The sequence below is a fragment of the Vicia villosa genome, linkage group LG5 (assembly GCF_029867415.1).
Source record: "Vicia villosa cultivar HV-30 ecotype Madison, WI linkage group LG5, Vvil1.0, whole genome shotgun sequence".
NCBI lineage: Eukaryota > Viridiplantae > Streptophyta > Magnoliopsida > Fabales > Fabaceae > Vicia > Vicia villosa.
This window is the reverse complement of record NC_081184.1, coordinates 91,830,308-91,852,079: the sequence shown is the minus strand read 5'-3', so window position 1 is coordinate 91,852,079 and position 21,772 is coordinate 91,830,308. Positions and strand designations below refer to the sequence as shown.

The 21,772-nt window shown below is 35.0% G+C and overlaps 4 long non-coding RNA genes across 4 annotated transcripts; all 4 read left to right on the top strand.

Annotated features, from left to right (window-relative positions):
* The first annotated feature begins 5,960 nt into the window (after positions 1–5,960).
* LOC131606867 (uncharacterized) lies at positions 5,961–7,613 on the top strand. Its single transcript, XR_009285083.1, has 2 exons — positions 5,961–6,057; positions 7,413–7,613. It is a non-coding gene; the product is annotated as an uncharacterized LOC131606867 (long non-coding RNA).
* A 1,943-nt stretch (positions 7,614–9,556) lies between these two features.
* On the top strand, positions 9,557–11,217 carry LOC131606866 (uncharacterized). Its single transcript, XR_009285082.1, has 2 exons — positions 9,557–9,687; positions 11,017–11,217. It is a non-coding gene; the product is annotated as an uncharacterized LOC131606866 (long non-coding RNA).
* Positions 11,218–13,163: 1,946 nt separating this feature from the next.
* LOC131606865 (uncharacterized) lies at positions 13,164–14,824 on the top strand. The gene is made up of 2 exons (XR_009285081.1): positions 13,164–13,294; positions 14,624–14,824. It is a non-coding gene; the product is annotated as an uncharacterized LOC131606865 (long non-coding RNA).
* Positions 14,825–16,770: 1,946 nt separating this feature from the next.
* LOC131606864 (uncharacterized) lies at positions 16,771–18,431 on the top strand. The gene is made up of 2 exons (XR_009285080.1): positions 16,771–16,901; positions 18,231–18,431. It is a non-coding gene; the product is annotated as an uncharacterized LOC131606864 (long non-coding RNA).
* Positions 18,432–21,772: the final 3,341 nt, after the last annotated feature.

Below are 21,772 nucleotides of genomic sequence, written 5' to 3'. Positions count from 1 at the left end.
TAAATCAATTCAACCATTCAACCAACTTATATTATTATATTAAATATGTATACAAAACTTTAAATAATTAAAATATTCATTTGTATATATTTTAAAAATAAATATTTATAGATATTTTAAATATCATATTCTACATTAAAATAAGATGAGTAAAAGCTCTTCTGCATATCGTACCTGATTAATTATGGTGGACTGCAAGATGAATAAAGTCGTTGGCTTGTTGTGCAAAGTTTCTATCTTCATCTGTGAAGACAAGTAGCTACAAATTTAAAACTCTTTTGAATAATATTCCTCTTCCTGGCGAGCCTTTGAGATAGTTCACCACCTTCCATTCTATGTGATAATGAGTTGTAGTAGGTGATGAAATGAGCTGACTCAATTGTTGAGTAACAAATGCAATATCGGGTATGGTAGTGGTGAGGTAAAGTAGCTTCCCAACCAACCTTCTGTAGCTGAGAATGTCTTTAAAAGGCTTTCTTGAATCCTAATTCAGCGTGACAGATGGATTAAGAGGATTTTTCACAGGTTTTGAACCAAGTAAGCATATATCCTTTAGAAAATCCAATAAGTATTTCCTTTGGCAAATTCTAATTTCAGTCTTAGAATGAACAACTTATATGCCTAGAAAATTCTTCTACTTGCCAAGGTCCTTGATTTTAAACAGCATCAAGTAAGATTTTATTTTTCTATCAACCTCATTCATGGAGTTTTAAGCAAGTATAATATCATCCAAATACACAAGTAGTGTAGTAAAATGTGAACCATTACATTGTGTGAAAAGTGAGTGATTTGAACCAGACTACTTATAACTTTGATTTGAACCATTTAGAGATTTCAACAATCTCATACTTGGTTTGGCTTTGGGCTATTAACACCTTGTGGCACTGACACCTACACATCTTCATGTTAATCTCCATGCAAAAATGTATTGTTTACATCTAATTAGTGCAAATTCCATGATTTTATAGGGGCCAGTGCAAGTAATGTCTTTATAATGGTTATTTTTTCCATAGGTGAGAATGTATAAAAAAAGTCAAGCCCTTATACTTGATTGTAACCTTTGGCTACTAGTCTAGCCTTATATCTCTCTATAACTCCAATTTTTTGTGTTTCACCTTATAGACCCATTTGCTACTAATAGGTTTGATGTTTGACAGAGGATCAACAAAAATCCAAGTTTTGTTGTGTTCCAAAGCATCTAGCTCAGAATTCATTGCCTAGTTCAAATCTATGAAAATATGGAGATCTATTTTGAAGTATGAGATAGGAACTCACTTTATGAGATATATTGTATGAAGGACTCCATAATACTAGAATTGTTTTGGAAGTTTTTATGGGAAAAGTAAAGTTGTCCCCACATTTTATATGTGTTGATTCTTCCTTTATATTCTCTCATTTTGTTGGGGAGTTTCGAAATAACTAGTTTGATGTTATATGCCTTTAGATGAATATAAATCAGACATTGAAAACTAATGACCATTACTGTCCTAACAGTCTTGAATTTGCAACTACATTGGATCTCTGTCATGATTATGAATTTTTGAACAAGATTGGTGACTTCACACTTGAATTTGCAAATTTTATCTCGGTGAATCGATTGTAATCATCTAGTACAATAATAAATAATTATGACCATGAATATGTTGAATGGATAATGGAACCTAAATGTCAAAATAAATCGATTCATAACAATATTCTTATCTACATTTGCAAAAGGAAAATGTTTGTGTAAGCTAAGTAATCTACTATTAGAAAAGTGATCTAATCTGAAATACCATAAGGCTTTTGAAGGCTTTTTTAATTGAGCTTGAGATGAATTTGTGTTAGCTTAATGTGAAGTATGTGTTGTTACAAGATAATTCAGTCCTTCCACCAAATCAGTCGATCCAATCATCTTCAAGCTTTTTTTCCTGAATTAAACATTTAGCATTTTTAAACATCACTATACTATAAAGATCAAAGAATAGTTTAGGAACTGACAAAAAATTTACGTTGAACTTAGGCACAAAAATCACATCTTGTATAGTAAAACCTGGTGAGAAAGTTACAATTCCTGAATATCTTGACATTGACATATAACCATTAAGTAAAATAATGTTGACTGGAACAAATTTCTTGTATGAATCAAAGAATTTTATTGAGGAACTGATGTGATCACTTGCACCCGAGTCCATAATAAATTATACAATATTCAAGTGATTCAAATAATGAGAGCTTTTATATATAACTAAAGTGGTGCAAATTGGCATGTGATTCCATTCAACACAATCCAGGATGCCACATTTCTTCACATTCATAAATATTTGCTCGCAATTATTAACAAATACATAAGACATTAAAGTCGGATGAACCGGACACAACGACATGACCTTCAAAACATCTTTTATTACGCAATGGAAAGTATTTATAAATCAATTTAAAACCAACCAACAACTTAGTTCAACATTTGTCAACATCATTATTCATAAAAGCTTCAACAATCTGTTGTACCCCAATTTTTGACCACTGAGATCCCACCATATTTTAAATATTAGGATCATAATCATCATCATAATCATCATGCATTTATCATTTGCTAACAAAAATACAAAAATTGTTGTTTGTTGCTTGTGCCCCAAGACAGGAGACTGATTAGGAAGAGGCTAGGCAAACTAGGGTTTTGAGGCCCACAAGGAAATTCAACATATTTCTATGATTCAAAGGATTCTCCAATCATTATCAAGATCCAAGGATAGGTCAATACAAGATCAATCAACTCCATGTTCACCAGAGGCTCCAATTAGGGTTTTTGACCTAATTCCACCAGAGGGTTGACTTTTAATCAGGACATGGTTCCAAGACTCAAACTATGATTTAAGGACATCCAAATCAACATTATAGTCCATTCATATCATTCATTTGAAGAGGAGAGCTTGATTCATGTGGAAGTCACAAAACTGCAGTTCATCTTGAAAAAGTCAACTATACAAGTCAACCTTTTGACTTTTGAGAAAAATGGTCAACCATGGACTTTTAAGGATCCAAATCATCATCATATGGATATTGAAGACATTTGATCAAATAAAATTCATGAATTCATCAAGAATCAAAAAGTCAACGAAAGTCAAAATTAGGGTTTTAAGTGAATTTTGACATAATTTTGGAACTTCAAATTTTACCTACAAACTCAAAAATCTCCAAACATGAAAGTTGTAGATCTTGGAAAAACAAACAACTTATTACAATGCAACTTTTGGCTAAAAGTGACTATTTTGAGAGATTTTGGATTAAGAAGGTTTATGTTAAAAAAACTTAGAAAATTTCTAAGTGTTTTCACCTAGTTTTTTCTTAACTTTATGGCCTTTTTTCTCCATGATCCAAAAAGAGTTTGAGGAAACTTTCAACAAGTGAATTGAAGTATGTAGCAAGGGATTTCCAAAGAGACCACTAGCATGAAAATACATGGCTTGATCAATGAGATATGATTTTGTGAAGAAGGCACCATGAACACTTGAATTCAAGAATGAAGATGAAGAAGTTATGAACCAAAACCATTTCAAATGCAAATATTCCTTTCTTGCAGCCCATATAACTTGCTCCAAGCACCATAATCAGAAGATTATACTTGCTTTTGAGCTATAATCCAAGTGTTTAATACGTATCTAGAGGGGGGTGAATAGATACTTCAGAGTTTATTGCGGTTTTCTTAAAAGTTTTAGGCAAAAACGTTTAGGAATTGACTTGTGTCTACTCCGAACCGCTACGGGAAGGATCAGATATGCTTTAAACACACAAACCAATTATAATGTGAAGATGGAAGTACTTTCAATGAATCAACAAATTATTTGATAATAGAAATCGTTTAAATGTTTAACTTGAATAAGCTTGTTTCCAATGAATTTGATTGATGAAAGTAAGCAATAGGAAATGATCTATACTATGCAGTATGAATAATTTCCAAAGTAAGCAATATATCAAACACGTGGTGTATAATAAATAAATTGAGTTATAGATCAATGTGTGGTGACTTGTGATGTGTTTGCAGATTTTATCACACAAGTTTAACACTTTGATTTGTTAATCAATTTGCAATTATAACCAAAAATAAGCACAATGTAAACGAAAATATAAATGCGATAGAGAACACGATATTTATTCAGGAAGTTCGTCGTTCGTCCTCGCTACGACTACATCTGCCCCCAATTCCAAACGGGAATTGGGATGTCTTTCATTATTGATTGAAAAACGTTTATACAAGAAGATAACAAAGCAATAACGATAAAACCGATTATGTTGATTCTTTGTATCTTCTTCCCCTTGATCTTAAGCAAGATGAAGTGTCTTCCAAGAGCTTGTCGTTGATTCCCTTTCTGCAGTGTCTTCCAAGACCTTGTTCTTCAACTTCTACACTCAACTGAATCGTTGATGAAGCCTCTTGACAAAAACCCCCCAAAATTCACCAATCTTGAAGGATAAAATCCGCATATTTTATTCACCAATAACCCCACAAATCTTCACCCACTAGGAACCTTCAATCCCTTTCCATGGACGTTATCAATCTTGATCATAAACCCTCACCACAAGAATTGTTATGTGTAATTGTGTTGGAGTTAAGAAGAAGAGAGAAGATGAGAAGACTTTGTGTATCTTTCAATTGTTGGTGTTCCCTTGAATAATTAGCATGAAATAATATATATAGGTGCTAGCAAGATAGGCTGAAGACAGAGCAAATTTTCAAACATTTTTGGCGCGATAGGTCGACCTAGTTGATGTCTAGGCCGACCTAAATGGAGCAGATTCAAAAGTCAGTTAATTGTTCTTCAGATACATCGACCTGAGGAGGTTCTGGGTCGACCTAATTGATTTTCATTTCATCAGGTCGACCTAGGTGGGTTGCTGAGTCAACCTAAATGAGGCAGACTTGAAAGACAATTTGATTCTTCAGTTTAAGTCGACTTGGGTTAAAGGTAGGTCGACCTAAATGGACTAGAATCCTCCATAGAGTTTGTGCAGTGGTCTAGGTCGACCTAGGCTTATGTTGAGTCGACCTGATGTGTTCAAACTTGCCAAAACTTGTTTCTTCTTATGTCATTCACTTATTGCTTTAAGTTTGTTCCACTTAGATGTTTGCCATGAATCAAAAACCATTTTTGAGTCTGTACTTACGCTTACATACTCCCCCTTTTTGATGATGGCAAATATTGTTTGAATGATATAAGCTCCCCCGTACTTCAATGCGTAAGCTCCCCCGTACTCTCATATTACTCCCCCTTTGACAACATCAAAATGAAACACATAAGGTAATAGGAGAAGGCACACTAAATTTGCACACAGTATAATAATCATAAAAATGAAACATACTAGATTATAATAACCATAATTAAGATAGGTCACAATTACACATTTTGAGGTAAAGCACAATAAAGTGATACGATGACAAGATAGGCACAACGAGGTTATAGTCAAGATAACAAAAAAACAAACATAATAAAGTGAGATGACATGCAATGCTATGAAATGATGTGATGTAATGTTCTCCTAACGTCTTCCTCTCCCATGGTAAATGTAACACCCCCAATTCTAGACTAATTATTTATTTAATTATTTTAGCGTGATGCTTATGTGTTAGTGTTTGTGTTATCTGTGATTTCGTGATATTTTGATACCTGGGATAAGGGTAGTTGCTTTAGAATTTATAAGGAATGAATTTAGATGCTTTGGTGTGGAGTGGTTCATTAAGATTTATAATAATTAAGGTCTTGTGAAAAATTAGTTGGACTTGAGGTGTGTTGAGAATATGAAGTGTAGTTGGAGAATAATTATTTTATAATAAATATTATTAGCAAAATAATAGAATGAATATTATTATAATAATTATTTGATTTATTTTAATTAGATAAGGGCATTGTTGGTATTATGATTTAAGGGTATGTTGGATAAAAGAAGAGAAATAGAGAGAATAGGTTTTATTTTTGATGGATCGTGAAAACAAGAGGAAGAGGCAAGAGAAGAAGGAAAACCTAAGGGAAGAGAGTGCAAGAAGCCATGACAAGAGCTTGAGGAATCCGAAAACATAAGGTAAGGGGTGACTATTCTTTATTAAATAGTATTATAGTTTTGATGGTGGTAGAATAGATTAAGAGTTTGAACCTCTATTTAGGATGTTAGGGTTTATGAGATTCTGACACTGATATGCCCAATTTGATGAATATGATGCAATTGGTTTGTTATAATTGATGGATGATAGTTATATTGCATTGTTGTTGTGTTAGAATCATGAAAACTGATGAAAATTGGTCACTATAATGTGTGGGTTCATATTTGGTGTTGATAGTGAAAGTAGAAATGAAGAAAAGTAATAAAATTAGAGTTTTTCTACTTCAGCAGCGTTAGGAACCGGTCCCAGGTGGGAGGAACCGGTTCCCAGGTGGGAGGAACCGGGTTCCCATAGTAAAAACCCGAAAAGGGGTGATTTTGTTCAGCAGGAACCGGTTCCTAGATGGGGAGGAACTGGGTTCCACAAACTTTCTTAATTTTCACTTAACCTTAAAAGCTTCTAATTTTAAAACCGTAAGTCCGTTTTAGACGCCGTTTTGGACGTTGTTCCTTAAATTGAATACTCTACCATATGGAGTAATGAAAACAACAATAACTTGATTTTATTTTAAAAAGTATCATTTTCTCCAAATGTGGTTTATTCTTGTATTGCATAACTGATGAGGTGCAACGATTTATTGTTTGCATAGCATAATTGAATATATGCAAAGATGCGTGTTGCGATGATATGATTGCTTTCGCTTGTTATGCAAATGGATGTTGTTCATGTTATATATGGTTATCATGTGTTTTGATGAATGTTTTATCTGTTATGATGTCGTGGTTGTAACCGGTGATTGTTTTGATCGTATGATGATGATTGATTTCTTTTGAATGACGCATGATACATGTACATACTTGTTGGTGATAACTATGTTGAGTTATGTGAGACGATGTTATTCATCGGATCGGTGATGTTGTAAGTATGACATATGTGTGCATTCATTCATACGCATTTTGGTGATGGATCCCGGTGATGTTGTGAATCAAATGGTGGGCATAATTCCCATTGTGTGGAATTTGTGTCGGTTGGGCTGTATCTTGGTGAGGAATAGATCAGTCGGATGGGTTTAGCCCATGTTTGGTACCACATGCATAAGAGTCTGCATGGTCTTTGTATAAATTGTGACATGTCAGGATGAAATCTGGTGTTATGATGGTGTTATGATGGTGTTGTGTTATTGGTGCATATTATTGACTTGTGATTGTGATTGGTATGAATTGGTGAATCTGAATATGCTAAGTAGGGTGGATAATTGCTTATGAATTCTATATCTAACGATTTATAATGCTATTTAATTTATGATGTAGTCTCACCCTTAATTTGACGATTTCAGATTGAAGTAGCGGCTTAAGCGATCGGTGAGGATGGCTTGTAAAGTCATGTCTTTAGTTTTAATAAATAGGTGTCGGTGTCATGCTCTGAGACTTGTAACACTGGGGAACGCTTGATTGAGAGTCGTTTATGCTCTATTATTTCAGTTTGATTGTTTGGATAATTATTTCTTTTGAAACTAAGGCATGTGACCTTATGAATAGTATTTTATGTGGTTTTAAGAATTATCCAAAGTTTGTTTAATTTCCGCTGTGATAAACATGAATTTTATTCCAATCAAATGTTATTTCTCAGTAGAGAATGACCATGAATGTAGAATTTTATTTAAATGAATTGTGACGCCCTTTTGTTCATGTTAAACTCTGATTGCTTTATAATTTATGCGGGGAAACTAGAAGGGTGTTACAATAGTGGTATCAGAGCAGGTCGCTCCGTCTGACCAAGTGTCAAGTCAGTTGAGTTGCACGACAGTTGAATACTGTCAGCGTATTATCCCTTGGTACACGACATGCAAGTGAATCATAGTTGGTACTTGTTTGTTTTATTGCAGGAGTTGGTTTGAGCGAAGTGGGGGAGAAGCCTTGCTTCTCGAAAGAGATTCAGTTGCAAGTTTGCAAAGAGGGTTGCTGTCGTGATGTTTCAGAAATCGAACTTCGGCGATGAAATGTATTGTTCAAGTTATAAGAAGTTTAGAAGCGAAGAGATATGATAAGGTGATGTTAAAAATGTGATTGATTTGAAGAGGATGAGTTTTGAAGCGGAATTTCCGTAAGCAAAACGCAGGAAAATTGCTGAATCGTTATGAAACTTCAAAAATTCATAACTGGAGTTCTGGACATTCGATTTGAGTTCCGTTTGAAGCGTCGGAAAGCTAACGAGATAAACTTTGTTATAAAAATGGTTGCAGCAGCTGTAACATATTTAATCTTGACAGGATAACGTTAGAAAGAGGTGAAGTTGCGGTTACACTTGTTCTTAGAACTAGACTTGTTTGTTGGTACTGCACGGGATGTTAGTGTCAGAGTTGAATGAATGGAAGAAATAATTGAAAGGTTTGTCTCTCGGACGTGTTGTTAGTATGTAGAAGTTGGTTCAAGGTGATGTTAATGGTAAGAGTGCAAACGTTATCGAAGCGATGTTGTAGCGAACCGGCGAGAGTATGGACTCATGAATTCGTATCAGTCGAGTTTCATATGTGTGTAGATTACGGACGGTGAATTGATTGAGAATGAAGAATTATTCCAATGGAAATGATAGTTGATGGATTAATTCTGTAGATGGTATGTCTTGAGTATAGTTGGATTATAGTCGGGTGATTTTAGTAGTTGGATGAAAAGAAAGGATGTTGGTTGATCTTGGGAGCAAGCGAGAGAGATGGAACTTATGTTCATCAATCTCAAATTCTGATTTTTACAATCATGGAGCGGCTGTAAGTAAAAGGGGCATAACGTTTTACTTGTGATTCAGATTGAAGCGATTATGGACTTTTTGGAAAGCTTACAAAATTCCCTACAGTTTGCATATAAGATTTGTCATTAGGAAGTTTTTGAAGAGGGAGAAAAGTGCGTTTTAATATTTGGGTCTGATGCTTACTTTTTGGAAAATTCTGCATACGAGAATTCTGAACCAATCCCATTGCAAGGATGATAACTTTTTACTCGTAACTCAGATTTGAGCGATTCTTGATGTTCTGGAATCTACGCAAATTTCCCTTCATTTTGGAATATAATTTTGTGCTTGGGAGGTCTGTATTGGAAGAGATAATAACACCCTCAATTCTAGACTAATTATTTATTTAATTATTTTAGCGTGATGCTTATGTGTTAGTGTTTGTGTTATCTGTGATTTCGTGATATTTTGATACCTGGGATAAGGGTAGTTGCCTTAGAATTTATAAGGAATGAATTTAGATGCTTTGGTGTGGAGTGGTGCATTAAGATTTATAATAATTAAGGTCTTGTGAAAAATTAGTTGGACTTGAGGTGTGTTGAGAATATGAAGTGTAGTTGGAGAATAATTATTTTATAATAAATATTATTAGCAAAATAATAGAATGAATATTATTATAATAATTATTTGATTTATTTTTATTAGATAAGGGCATTGTTGGTATTATGATTTAAGGGTATGTTGGATAAAAGAAGAAAAATAGAGAGAATAGGTTTTATTTTTGATGGATCGTGAAAACAAGAGGAAGAGGCAAGAGAAGAAGGAAAACCTAAGGGAAGAGAGTGCAAGAAGCCATGACAAGAGCTTGAGGAATCCGAAAACATAAGGTAAGGGGTGACTATTCTTTATTAAATAGTATTATAATTTTGATGGTGGTAGAATAGATTAAGAGTTTGAACCTCTATTTAGGATGTTAGGGTTTATGAGATTCTGACACTGATATGCCCAATTTGATGAATATGATGCGATTGGTTTGTTATAATTGATGGATGATAGTTATATTGCATTGTTGTTGTGTTAGAATCATGAAAACTGATGAAAATTGGTCACTATAATGTGTGGGTTCGTATTTGGTGTTGATAGTGAAAGTAGAAATGAAGAAAAGTCATAAAATTAGAGTTTTTCTACTTCAGCAGCGTTAGGAACCGGTCCCAGGTGGGAGGAACCGGGTTCCCATAGTAAAAACCCGAAACAGGGTGATTTTGTTTAGCAGGAACCGGTTCCTAGATGGGGAGGAACCGGGTTCCACAAATTTTCTTAATTTTCACTTAACCTTAAAAGCTTCTAATTTTCAAACCGTAAGTCCGTTTTAGACGTCGTTTTGGACGTTGTTCCTTAAATTAAATACTCTACCATATGGAATAATGAAAACAACAATAACTTGATTTTATTTTAAAAAGTATCATTTTCTCCAAATGTGGTTTATTCTTGTATTGCATAATTGATGAGGTGCAACGATTTATTGTTTGCATAATTGAATATATGCAAAGATGTGTGTTGTGATGATATGATTGCTTTCGCTTGTTATGCAAATGGATGTTGTTCATGGTAGATATGGTTATCATGTGTTTTGATGAATGTTTTATCTGTTATGATGTTGTGGTTGTAACCGGTGATTGTTTTGATCGTATGATGATGATTGATTTCTTTTGAATGATGCATGATACATGTACATACTTGATGGTGATAACTATGTTGAGTTATGTGAGACGATGTTGTTCATCGGATCGGTGATGTTGTAAGTATGACATATGTGTGCATTCATTCATACGCATTTTGGTGATGGATCCCGATGATGTTGTGGATCAAATGGTGGGCATAATTCCCATTGTGTGGAATTTGTGTCGGTTGGGCTGTATCTTGGTGAGTAATAGATCAGTCGGATGGGTTTAGTCCATGTTTGGTACCACATGCATAAGAGTCTGCATGGTCTTTGTATAAATTGTGACACGTCAGGATGAAATCTGGTGTTATGATGGTGTTATGATGGTGTTGTGTTATTGGTGCATATTATTGACTTGTGATTGTTATTGGTATGAATTGGTGAATCTGAATATGCTAAGTAGGGTGGATAATTGCTTATGAATTCTATATCTAACGATTTATAATGCTATTTAATTTATGATGTAGTCTCACCCTTAATTTGACGATTTCAGATTGAAGTAGCGGCTTAAGCGATCGGTGAGGATGGCTTGTAAAGTCATGTCTTTAGTTTTAATAAATAGGTGTCGGTGTCATGCTCTGAGACTTGTAACACTGGGGAACGCTTGATTGAGAGTCGTTTATGCTCTATTATTTCAGTTTGATTGTTTGGATAATTATTTCTTTTGAAACTAAGGCATGTGACCTTATGAATAGTATTTTATGTGGTTTTAAGAATTATCCAAAGTTTGTTTAATTTCCGTTGTGATAAACATGAATTTTATTCCAATCAAATGTTATTTCTCAGTAGAGAATGACCATGAATGTAGAATTTTATTTAAATGAATTGTGACGCCCTTTTATTCATGTTAAACTCTGATTGCTTTATAATTTATGCGGGGAAACTAGAAGGGTGTTACAATAGTGGTATCAGAGCAGGTCGGTCCGTCCGACCAAGTGTCAAGTCAGTTGAGTTGCACGACAGTTGAATACTGTCGGTGTATTATCCCTTGGTACACGACATGCGAGTGAATCATAGTTGGTACTTGTTTGTTTTATTGCATGAGTTGGTTTGAGCGAAGTGGGGGAGAAGCCTTGCTTCTCGAAAGAGATTCAGTTGCAAGTTTGCAAAGAGGGTTGCTGTCGTGATGTTTCAGAAATCTAAAACTTCGGCGATGAAATGTATTGTTCAAGTTATAAGAAGTTTAGAAGCGAAGAGATATGATAAGGTGATGTTAAAAATGTGATTGATTTGAAGATGATGAGTTTCGAAGCGGAATTTCCGTAAGCAAAACGCAGGAAAATTGCTGAATCGTTATGAAACTTCAAAAATTCATAACTGGAGTTCTGGTTATTCGATTTGAGTTCCGTTTGAAGCGTCGGAAAGCTAACGAGATAAACTTTTTTATAAAAATAGTTGCAGCAGCTGTAACATTTTTTAATCTTGACAGGATAACGTTGGAAAGAGGTGAAGTTGCGGTTACACTTGTTCTTAGAACTAGACTTGTTTGTTCGTACTGCACGGGATGTTAGTGTCAGAGTTGAATGAATGGAAGAAATAATTGAAAGGTTTGTCTCTCGGACGTGTTGTTAGTATGTAGAAGTTGGTTCAAGGTGATGTTAATGGTAAGAGTGCAAACGTTATCGAAGCGATGTTGTAGCGAACCGGCGAGAGTATGGACTCATGAATTCGTATCAGTCGAGTTTCATATGTGTGTAGATTACGGACGGTGAATTGATTGAGAATGAAGAATTATTCCAATGGAAATGATAGTTGATGGATTAATTCTGTAGATGGTATGTCTTGAGTATAGTTGGATTATAGTCGGGTGATTTTAGTAGTTGGATGAAAAGAAAGGATGTTGGTTGATCTTGGGAGCAAGCGAGAGAGATGGAACTTATGTTCATCAATCTCAAATTCTGATTTTTACAATCATGGAGCGGCTGTAAGTAAAAGGGGCATAACGTTTTACTTGTGATTCAGATTGAAGCGATTATGGACTTTTTGGAAAGCTTACAAAATTCCCTACAGTTTGCATATAAGATTTGTCATTAGGAAGTTTTTGAAGAGGGAGAAAAGTGCGTTTTAATATTTGGGTCTGATGCTTACTTTTTGGAAAATTCTGCATACGAGAATTCTGAACCAATCCCATTGCAAGGATGATAACTTTTTACTCGTAACTCAGATTTGAGCGATTCTTGATGTTCTGGAATCTACGCAAATTTCCCTTCATTTTGGAATATAATTTTGTGCTTGGGAGGTCTGTATTGGAAGAGATAATAACACCCTCAATTCTAGACTAATTATTTATTTAATTATTTTAGCGTGATGCTTATGTGTTAGTGTTTGTGTTATCTGTGATTTCGTGATATTTTGATACCTGGGATAAGGGTAGTTGCCTTAGAATTTATAAGGAATGAATTTAGATGCTTTGGTGTGGAGTGGTGCATTAAGATTTATAATAATTAAGGTCTTGTGAAAAATTAGTTGGACTTGAGGTGTGTTGAGAATATGAAGTGTAGTTGGAGAATAATTATTTTATAATAAATATTATTAGCAAAATAATAGAATGAATATTATTATAATAATTATTTGATTTATTTTTATTAGATAAGGGCATTGTTGGTATTATGATTTAAGGGTATGTTGGATAAAAGAAGAAAAATAGAGAGAATAGGTTTTATTTTTGATGGATCGTGAAAACAAGAGGAAGAGGCAAGAGAAGAAGGAAAACCTAAGGGAAGAGAGTGCAAGAAGCCATGACAAGAGCTTGAGGAATCCGAAAACATAAGGTAAGGGGTGACTATTCTTTATTAAATAGTATTATAATTTTGATGGTGGTAGAATAGATTAAGAGTTTGAACCTCTATTTAGGATGTTAGGGTTTATGAGATTCTGACACTGATATGCCCAATTTGATGAATATGATGCGATTGGTTTGTTATAATTGATGGATGATAGTTATATTGCATTGTTGTTGTGTTAGAATCATGAAAACTGATGAAAATTGGTCACTATAATGTGTGGGTTCGTATTTGGTGTTGATAGTGAAAGTAGAAATGAAGAAAAGTCATAAAATTAGAGTTTTTCTACTTCAGCAGCGTTAGGAACCGGTCCCAGGTGGGAGGAACCGGGTTCCCATAGTAAAAACCCGAAACAGGGTGATTTTGTTTAGCAGGAACCGGTTCCTAGATGGGGAGGAACCGGGTTCCACAAATTTTCTTAATTTTCACTTAACCTTAAAAGCTTCTAATTTTCAAACCGTAAGTCCGTTTTAGACGTCGTTTTGGACGTTGTTCCTTAAATTAAATACTCTACCATATGGAATAATGAAAACAACAATAACTTGATTTTATTTTAAAAAGTATCATTTTCTCCAAATGTGGTTTATTCTTGTATTGCATAATTGATGAGGTGCAACGATTTATTGTTTGCATAATTGAATATATGCAAAGATGTGTGTTGTGATGATATGATTGCTTTCGCTTGTTATGCAAATGGATGTTGTTCATGGTAGATATGGTTATCATGTGTTTTGATGAATGTTTTATCTGTTATGATGTTGTGGTTGTAACCGGTGATTGTTTTGATCGTATGATGATGATTGATTTCTTTTGAATGATGCATGATACATGTACATACTTGATGGTGATAACTATGTTGAGTTATGTGAGACGATGTTGTTCATCGGATCGGTGATGTTGTAAGTATGACATATGTGTGCATTCATTCATACGCATTTTGGTGATGGATCCCGATGATGTTGTGGATCAAATGGTGGGCATAATTCCCATTGTGTGGAATTTGTGTCGGTTGGGCTGTATCTTGGTGAGTAATAGATCAGTCGGATGGGTTTAGTCCATGTTTGGTACCACATGCATAAGAGTCTGCATGGTCTTTGTATAAATTGTGACACGTCAGGATGAAATCTGGTGTTATGATGGTGTTATGATGGTGTTGTGTTATTGGTGCATATTATTGACTTGTGATTGTTATTGGTATGAATTGGTGAATCTGAATATGCTAAGTAGGGTGGATAATTGCTTATGAATTCTATATCTAACGATTTATAATGCTATTTAATTTATGATGTAGTCTCACCCTTAATTTGACGATTTCAGATTGAAGTAGCGGCTTAAGCGATCGGTGAGGATGGCTTGTAAAGTCATGTCTTTAGTTTTAATAAATAGGTGTCGGTGTCATGCTCTGAGACTTGTAACACTGGGGAACGCTTGATTGAGAGTCGTTTATGCTCTATTATTTCAGTTTGATTGTTTGGATAATTATTTCTTTTGAAACTAAGGCATGTGACCTTATGAATAGTATTTTATGTGGTTTTAAGAATTATCCAAAGTTTGTTTAATTTCCGTTGTGATAAACATGAATTTTATTCCAATCAAATGTTATTTCTCAGTAGAGAATGACCATGAATGTAGAATTTTATTTAAATGAATTGTGACGCCCTTTTATTCATGTTAAACTCTGATTGCTTTATAATTTATGCGGGGAAACTAGAAGGGTGTTACAATAGTGGTATCAGAGCAGGTCGGTCCGTCCGACCAAGTGTCAAGTCAGTTGAGTTGCACGACAGTTGAATACTGTCGGTGTATTATCCCTTGGTACACGACATGCGAGTGAATCATAGTTGGTACTTGTTTGTTTTATTGCATGAGTTGGTTTGAGCGAAGTGGGGGAGAAGCCTTGCTTCTCGAAAGAGATTCAGTTGCAAGTTTGCAAAGAGGGTTGCTGTCGTGATGTTTCAGAAATCTAAAACTTCGGCGATGAAATGTATTGTTCAAGTTATAAGAAGTTTAGAAGCGAAGAGATATGATAAGGTGATGTTAAAAATGTGATTGATTTGAAGATGATGAGTTTCGAAGCGGAATTTCCGTAAGCAAAACGCAGGAAAATTGCTGAATCGTTATGAAACTTCAAAAATTCATAACTGGAGTTCTGGTTATTCGATTTGAGTTCCGTTTGAAGCGTCGGAAAGCTAACGAGATAAACTTTTTTATAAAAATAGTTGCAGCAGCTGTAACATTTTTTAATCTTGACAGGATAACGTTGGAAAGAGGTGAAGTTGCGGTTACACTTGTTCTTAGAACTAGACTTGTTTGTTCGTACTGCACGGGATGTTAGTGTCAGAGTTGAATGAATGGAAGAAATAATTGAAAGGTTTGTCTCTCGGACGTGTTGTTAGTATGTAGAAGTTGGTTCAAGGTGATGTTAATGGTAAGAGTGCAAACGTTATCGAAGCGATGTTGTAGCGAACCGGCGAGAGTATGGACTCATGAATTCGTATCAGTCGAGTTTCATATGTGTGTAGATTACGGACGGTGAATTGATTGAGAATGAAGAATTATTCCAATGGAAATGATAGTTGATGGATTAATTCTGTAGATGGTATGTCTTGAGTATAGTTGGATTATAGTCGGGTGATTTTAGTAGTTGGATGAAAAGAAAGGATGTTGGTTGATCTTGGGAGCAAGCGAGAGAGATGGAACTTATGTTCATCAATCTCAAATTCTGATTTTTACAATCATGGAGCGGCTGTAAGTAAAAGGGGCATAACGTTTTACTTGTGATTCAGATTGAAGCGATTATGGACTTTTTGGAAAGCTTACAAAATTCCCTACAGTTTGCATATAAGATTTGTCATTAGGAAGTTTTTGAAGAGGGAGAAAAGTGCGTTTTAATATTTGGGTCTGATGCTTACTTTTTGGAAAATTCTGCATACGAGAATTCTGAACCAATCCCATTGCAAGGATGATAACTTTTTACTCGTAACTCAGATTTGAGCGATTCTTGATGTTCTGGAATCTACGCAAATTTCCCTTCATTTTGGAATATAATTTTGTGCTTGGGAGGTCTGTATTGGAAGAGATAATAACACCCTCAATTCTAGACTAATTATTTATTTAATTATTTTAGCGTGATGCTTATGTGTTAGTGTTTGTGTTATCTGTGATTTCGTGATATTTTGATACCTGGGATAAGGGTAGTTGCCTTAGAATTTATAAGGAATGAATTTAGATGCTTTGGTGTGGAGTGGTGCATTAAGATTTATAATAATTAAGGTCTTGTGAAAAATTAGTTGGACTTGAGGTGTGTTGAGAATATGAAGTGTAGTTGGAGAATAATTATTTTATAATAAATATTATTAGCAAAATAATAGAATGAATATTATTATAATAATTATTTGATTTATTTTTATTAGATAAGGGCATTGTTGGTATTATGATTTAAGGGTATGTTGGATAAAAGAAGAAAAATAGAGAGAATAGGTTTTATTTTTGATGGATCGTGAAAACAAGAGGAAGAGGCAAGAGAAGAAGGAAAACCTAAGGGAAGAGAGTGCAAGAAGCCATGACAAGAGCTTGAGGAATCCGAAAACATAAGGTAAGGGGTGACTATTCTTTATTAAATAGTATTATAATTTTGATGGTGGTAGAATAGATTAAGAGTTTGAACCTCTATTTAGGATGTTAGGGTTTATGAGATTCTGACACTGATATGCCCAATTTGATGAATATGATGCGATTGGTTTGTTATAATTGATGGATGATAGTTATATTGCATTGTTGTTGTGTTAGAATCATGAAAACTGATGAAAATTGGTCACTATAATGTGTGGGTTCGTATTTGGTGTTGATAGTGAAAGTAGAAATGAAGAAAAGTCATAAAATTAGAGTTTTTCTACTTCAGCAGCGTTAGGAACCGGTCCCAGGTGGGAGGAACCGGGTTCCCATAGTAAAAACCCGAAACAGGGTGATTTTGTTTAGCAGGAACCGGTTCCTAGATGGGGAGGAACCGGGTTCCACAAATTTTCTTAATTTTCACTTAACCTTAAAAGCTTCTAATTTTCAAACCGTAAGTCCGTTTTAGACGTCGTTTTGGACGTTGTTCCTTAAATTAAATACTCTACCATATGGAATAATGAAAACAACAATAACTTGATTTTATTTTAAAAAGTATCATTTTCTCCAAATGTGGTTTATTCTTGTATTGCATAATTGATGAGGTGCAACGATTTATTGTTTGCATAATTGAATATATGCAAAGATGTGTGTTGTGATGATATGATTGCTTTCGCTTGTTATGCAAATGGATGTTGTTCATGGTAGATATGGTTATCATGTGTTTTGATGAATGTTTTATCTGTTATGATGTTGTGGTTGTAACCGGTGATTGTTTTGATCGTATGATGATGATTGATTTCTTTTGAATGATGCATGATACATGTACATACTTGATGGTGATAACTATGTTGAGTTATGTGAGACGATGTTGTTCATCGGATCGGTGATGTTGTAAGTATGACATATGTGTGCATTCATTCATACGCATTTTGGTGATGGATCCCGATGATGTTGTGGATCAAATGGTGGGCATAATTCCCATTGTGTGGAATTTGTGTCGGTTGGGCTGTATCTTGGTGAGTAATAGATCAGTCGGATGGGTTTAGTCCATGTTTGGTACCACATGCATAAGAGTCTGCATGGTCTTTGTATAAATTGTGACACGTCAGGATGAAATCTGGTGTTATGATGGTGTTATGATGGTGTTGTGTTATTGGTGCATATTATTGACTTGTGATTGTTATTGGTATGAATTGGTGAATCTGAATATGCTAAGTAGGGTGGATAATTGCTTATGAATTCTATATCTAACGATTTATAATGCTATTTAATTTATGATGTAGTCTCACCCTTAATTTGACGATTTCAGATTGAAGTAGCGGCTTAAGCGATCGGTGAGGATGGCTTGTAAAGTCATGTCTTTAGTTTTAATAAATAGGTGTCGGTGTCATGCTCTGAGACTTGTAACACTGGGGAACGCTTGATTGAGAGTCGTTTATGCTCTATTATTTCAGTTTGATTGTTTGGATAATTATTTCTTTTGAAACTAAGGCATGTGACCTTATGAATAGTATTTTATGTGGTTTTAAGAATTATCCAAAGTTTGTTTAATTTCCGTTGTGATAAACATGAATTTTATTCCAATCAAATGTTATTTCTCAGTAGAGAATGACCATGAATGTAGAATTTTATTTAAATGAATTGTGACGCCCTTTTATTCATGTTAAACTCTGATTGCTTTATAATTTATGCGGGGAAACTAGAAGGGTGTTACAATAGTGGTATCAGAGCAGGTCGGTCCGTCCGACCAAGTGTCAAGTCAGTTGAGTTGCACGACAGTTGAATACTGTCGGTGTATTATCCCTTGGTACACGACATGCGAGTGAATCATAGTTGGTACTTGTTTGTTTTATTGCATGAGTTGGTTTGAGCGAAGTGGGGGAGAAGCCTTGCTTCTCGAAAGAGATTCAGTTGCAAGTTTGCAAAGAGGGTTGCTGTCGTGATGTTTCAGAAATCTAAAACTTCGGCGATGAAATGTATTGTTCAAGTTATAAGAAGTTTAGAAGCGAAGAGATATGATAAGGTGATGTTAAAAATGTGATTGATTTGAAGATGATGAGTTTCGAAGCGGAATTTCCGTAAGCAAAACGCAGGAAAATTGCTGAATCGTTATGAAACTTCAAAAATTCATAACTGGAGTTCTGGTTATTCGATTTGAGTTCCGTTTGAAGCGTCGGAAAGCTAACGAGATAAACTTTTTTATAAAAATAGTTGCAGCAGCTGTAACATTTTTTAATCTTGACAGGATAACGTTGGAAAGAGGTGAAGTTGCGGTTACACTTGTTCTTAGAACTAGACTTGTTTGTTCGTACTGCACGGGATGTTAGTGTCAGAGTTGAATGAATGGAAGAAATAATTGAAAGGTTTGTCTCTCGGACGTGTTGTTAGTATGTAGAAGTTGGTTCAAGGTGATGTTAATGGTAAGAGTGCAAACGTTATCGAAGCGATGTTGTTGCGAACCGGCGAGAGTATGGACTCATGAATTCGTATCAGTCGAGTTTCATATGTGTGTAGATTACGGACGATGAATTGATTGAGAATGAAGAATTATTCCACTGGAAATGATAGTTGATGGATTAATTCTGTAGATGGTATGTCTTGAGTATAGTTGGATTATAGTCGGGTGATTTTAGTAGTTGGATGAAAAGAAAGGATGTTGGTAGATCTTGGGATCAAGCGAGAGAGATGGAACTTATGTTCATCAATCTCAAATTCTGATTTTTGCAATCATGGAGCGGCTGTAAGTAAAAGGGGCATAACGTTTTACTTGTGATTAAGATTGAACCGATTATGGACTTTTTGGAAAGCTTACAAAATTCCCTACAGTTTGCATATAAGATTTGTCATTAGGAAGTTTGTGAAGAAGGAGAAAAGTGCTTTTTAATATTTGGGTCTGATGCTTACTTTTTGGAAAATTCTGCATACGAGAATTCTGAACCAGTCCCATTGCAAGGATGATAACTTTTTACTCGTAACTCGGATTTGAGCGATTCTTGATGTTCTGGAATCTACGCAAATTTCCCTTCATTTTGGAATATAATTTTGTGCTTGGGAGGTCTGTATTGGAAGAGATAATTGTGTTTGAAGTTGGGTGATTCTTACTGAAAATTGAAAAGGTGAAGAAGAATGTAAAATATTGATGAAACATTGGTATCTGTAGGAATGCGACGGTATTGAAAAAAATGCATAGAGATGCAAATTATGTTGAATGAGAATGATTATAGTAACGATGTTATGAGATGGTAGTGTTGAGAGGAGAACAAGTTCAAGAGAGATCGCGATAAAATAATGTTGAGTTGTGAATTGAATGAGGCCAAGTGTGAAATTAGGTGGATTATAAAGGTTATAAGAATAAAAGAAAGACTATTGGTTGGTTAGCGTGGTTGAAATTCTTAACTTGGATGAAAGTTGCAATTGGAGCGAACCGAATTGGATTGTACTTGATGTTGTAGCAATTCCCGATGTTAGAAGGATGTTTAATTGATAATTGTGTGGTGCTACGAGCGTGTATAAGAATGTGTATTGGATTTTGAATGTTTTTATATCATTGGCAAGGTTGGAATTGAGAAAACTAAGAAGAAGTTGATAGGCCTTATAGAATTAGCGGAACATTATGCTTATGGACTTTGGGCACAAGTTGAAGTACGCTATTGTCGTTGGGTAATGATTATTTATGCCACTGTTATGGTAACCGACTGTCTATTGGAAAATTGAGGAACTGATCACCCTTAATCTATTGTTGATAGTAGACGGAATTATAATTGATGGATAGATGTGTCATTACAACTAGTATAGTATGTACGTTGAATTGGTTGAAGCAAGCCGAGCGCTTGTGTATTATTTGATTTGTCAGTGGTTTTTTTTAAAGAATTGTGTGTGTTGTTATACGATATGTTGTGGGTAGCCTCATGGAGGGAATCCTAGATTGTGGAATCCATTGTGAATTGTGGCCTTTTGGAAAATAAATGCACTGTCTAAACTAAAGGTAAATGCATGTTAATTGTGATTGAGTTCGTTATAGTTTGGCGTAATTGATGTGAATGTATGTGGATTATATGTGATAGCATGAGATGAATGCATGAATATATATTGTGAATATGTATGCATTTCAAGAGTGTCTTGAGTCATTTTGCATGTGAAGTATCATGATGTACATTCTTGTGTTGTGTGATTCTAATGAGAATCCGTCGTAACATCGTGTGCCCATATGGGGTGTGAGCGATGATTACAAACGATTGTGTGCCCATATGGGGTGTGAGCAATCGGATTGTGTGCCTATGTGAGGTGTGAGCAATCTATAAACATTGTGTGCCCGTGTGGGGTGTGAGCAATGGGTGAACATCTTATGCTCGACGGTGAGTTACACTAAGTAACGAACGATGGTTCCAATAAGTTCTTGAGTGAACTTAAGATGATTGAGTCGGTACCTCATTGCATTTCCATAGAGTCGTGAGTCGGTCTCTATGATTTGCATTTATCACCTTTGTATTCGTGCATTGATGAATGAACACGAATATGTATGTTTATGTTGAATGTTCCGAGGTGTTGTCTTACGGATCTAAGTTTGAAGTATTCGGTAATTACGAGAGTGTAGAATACCTGTTGGAACAGAACTTTCGAAGAGTTAAGTCGAAAATCTTTGTTATGTCGGTTTTGGTGATTGAAAGTTGGAGTAAACTTGGCAGAGTTGACACTTTACAAGCAATCTCAGTGCGCAGCGAATGCATGGTGTAGTGGAGTTGTTCATACGTGAGTAAAAGTGATGTTGGTAGGTTGGTTGCGTTGATGTCGTGTTTAAGTTGTGTGTTCTTATGTTGTTGTGTTCTAGATCTTAAACTGGAGAATTCCTAA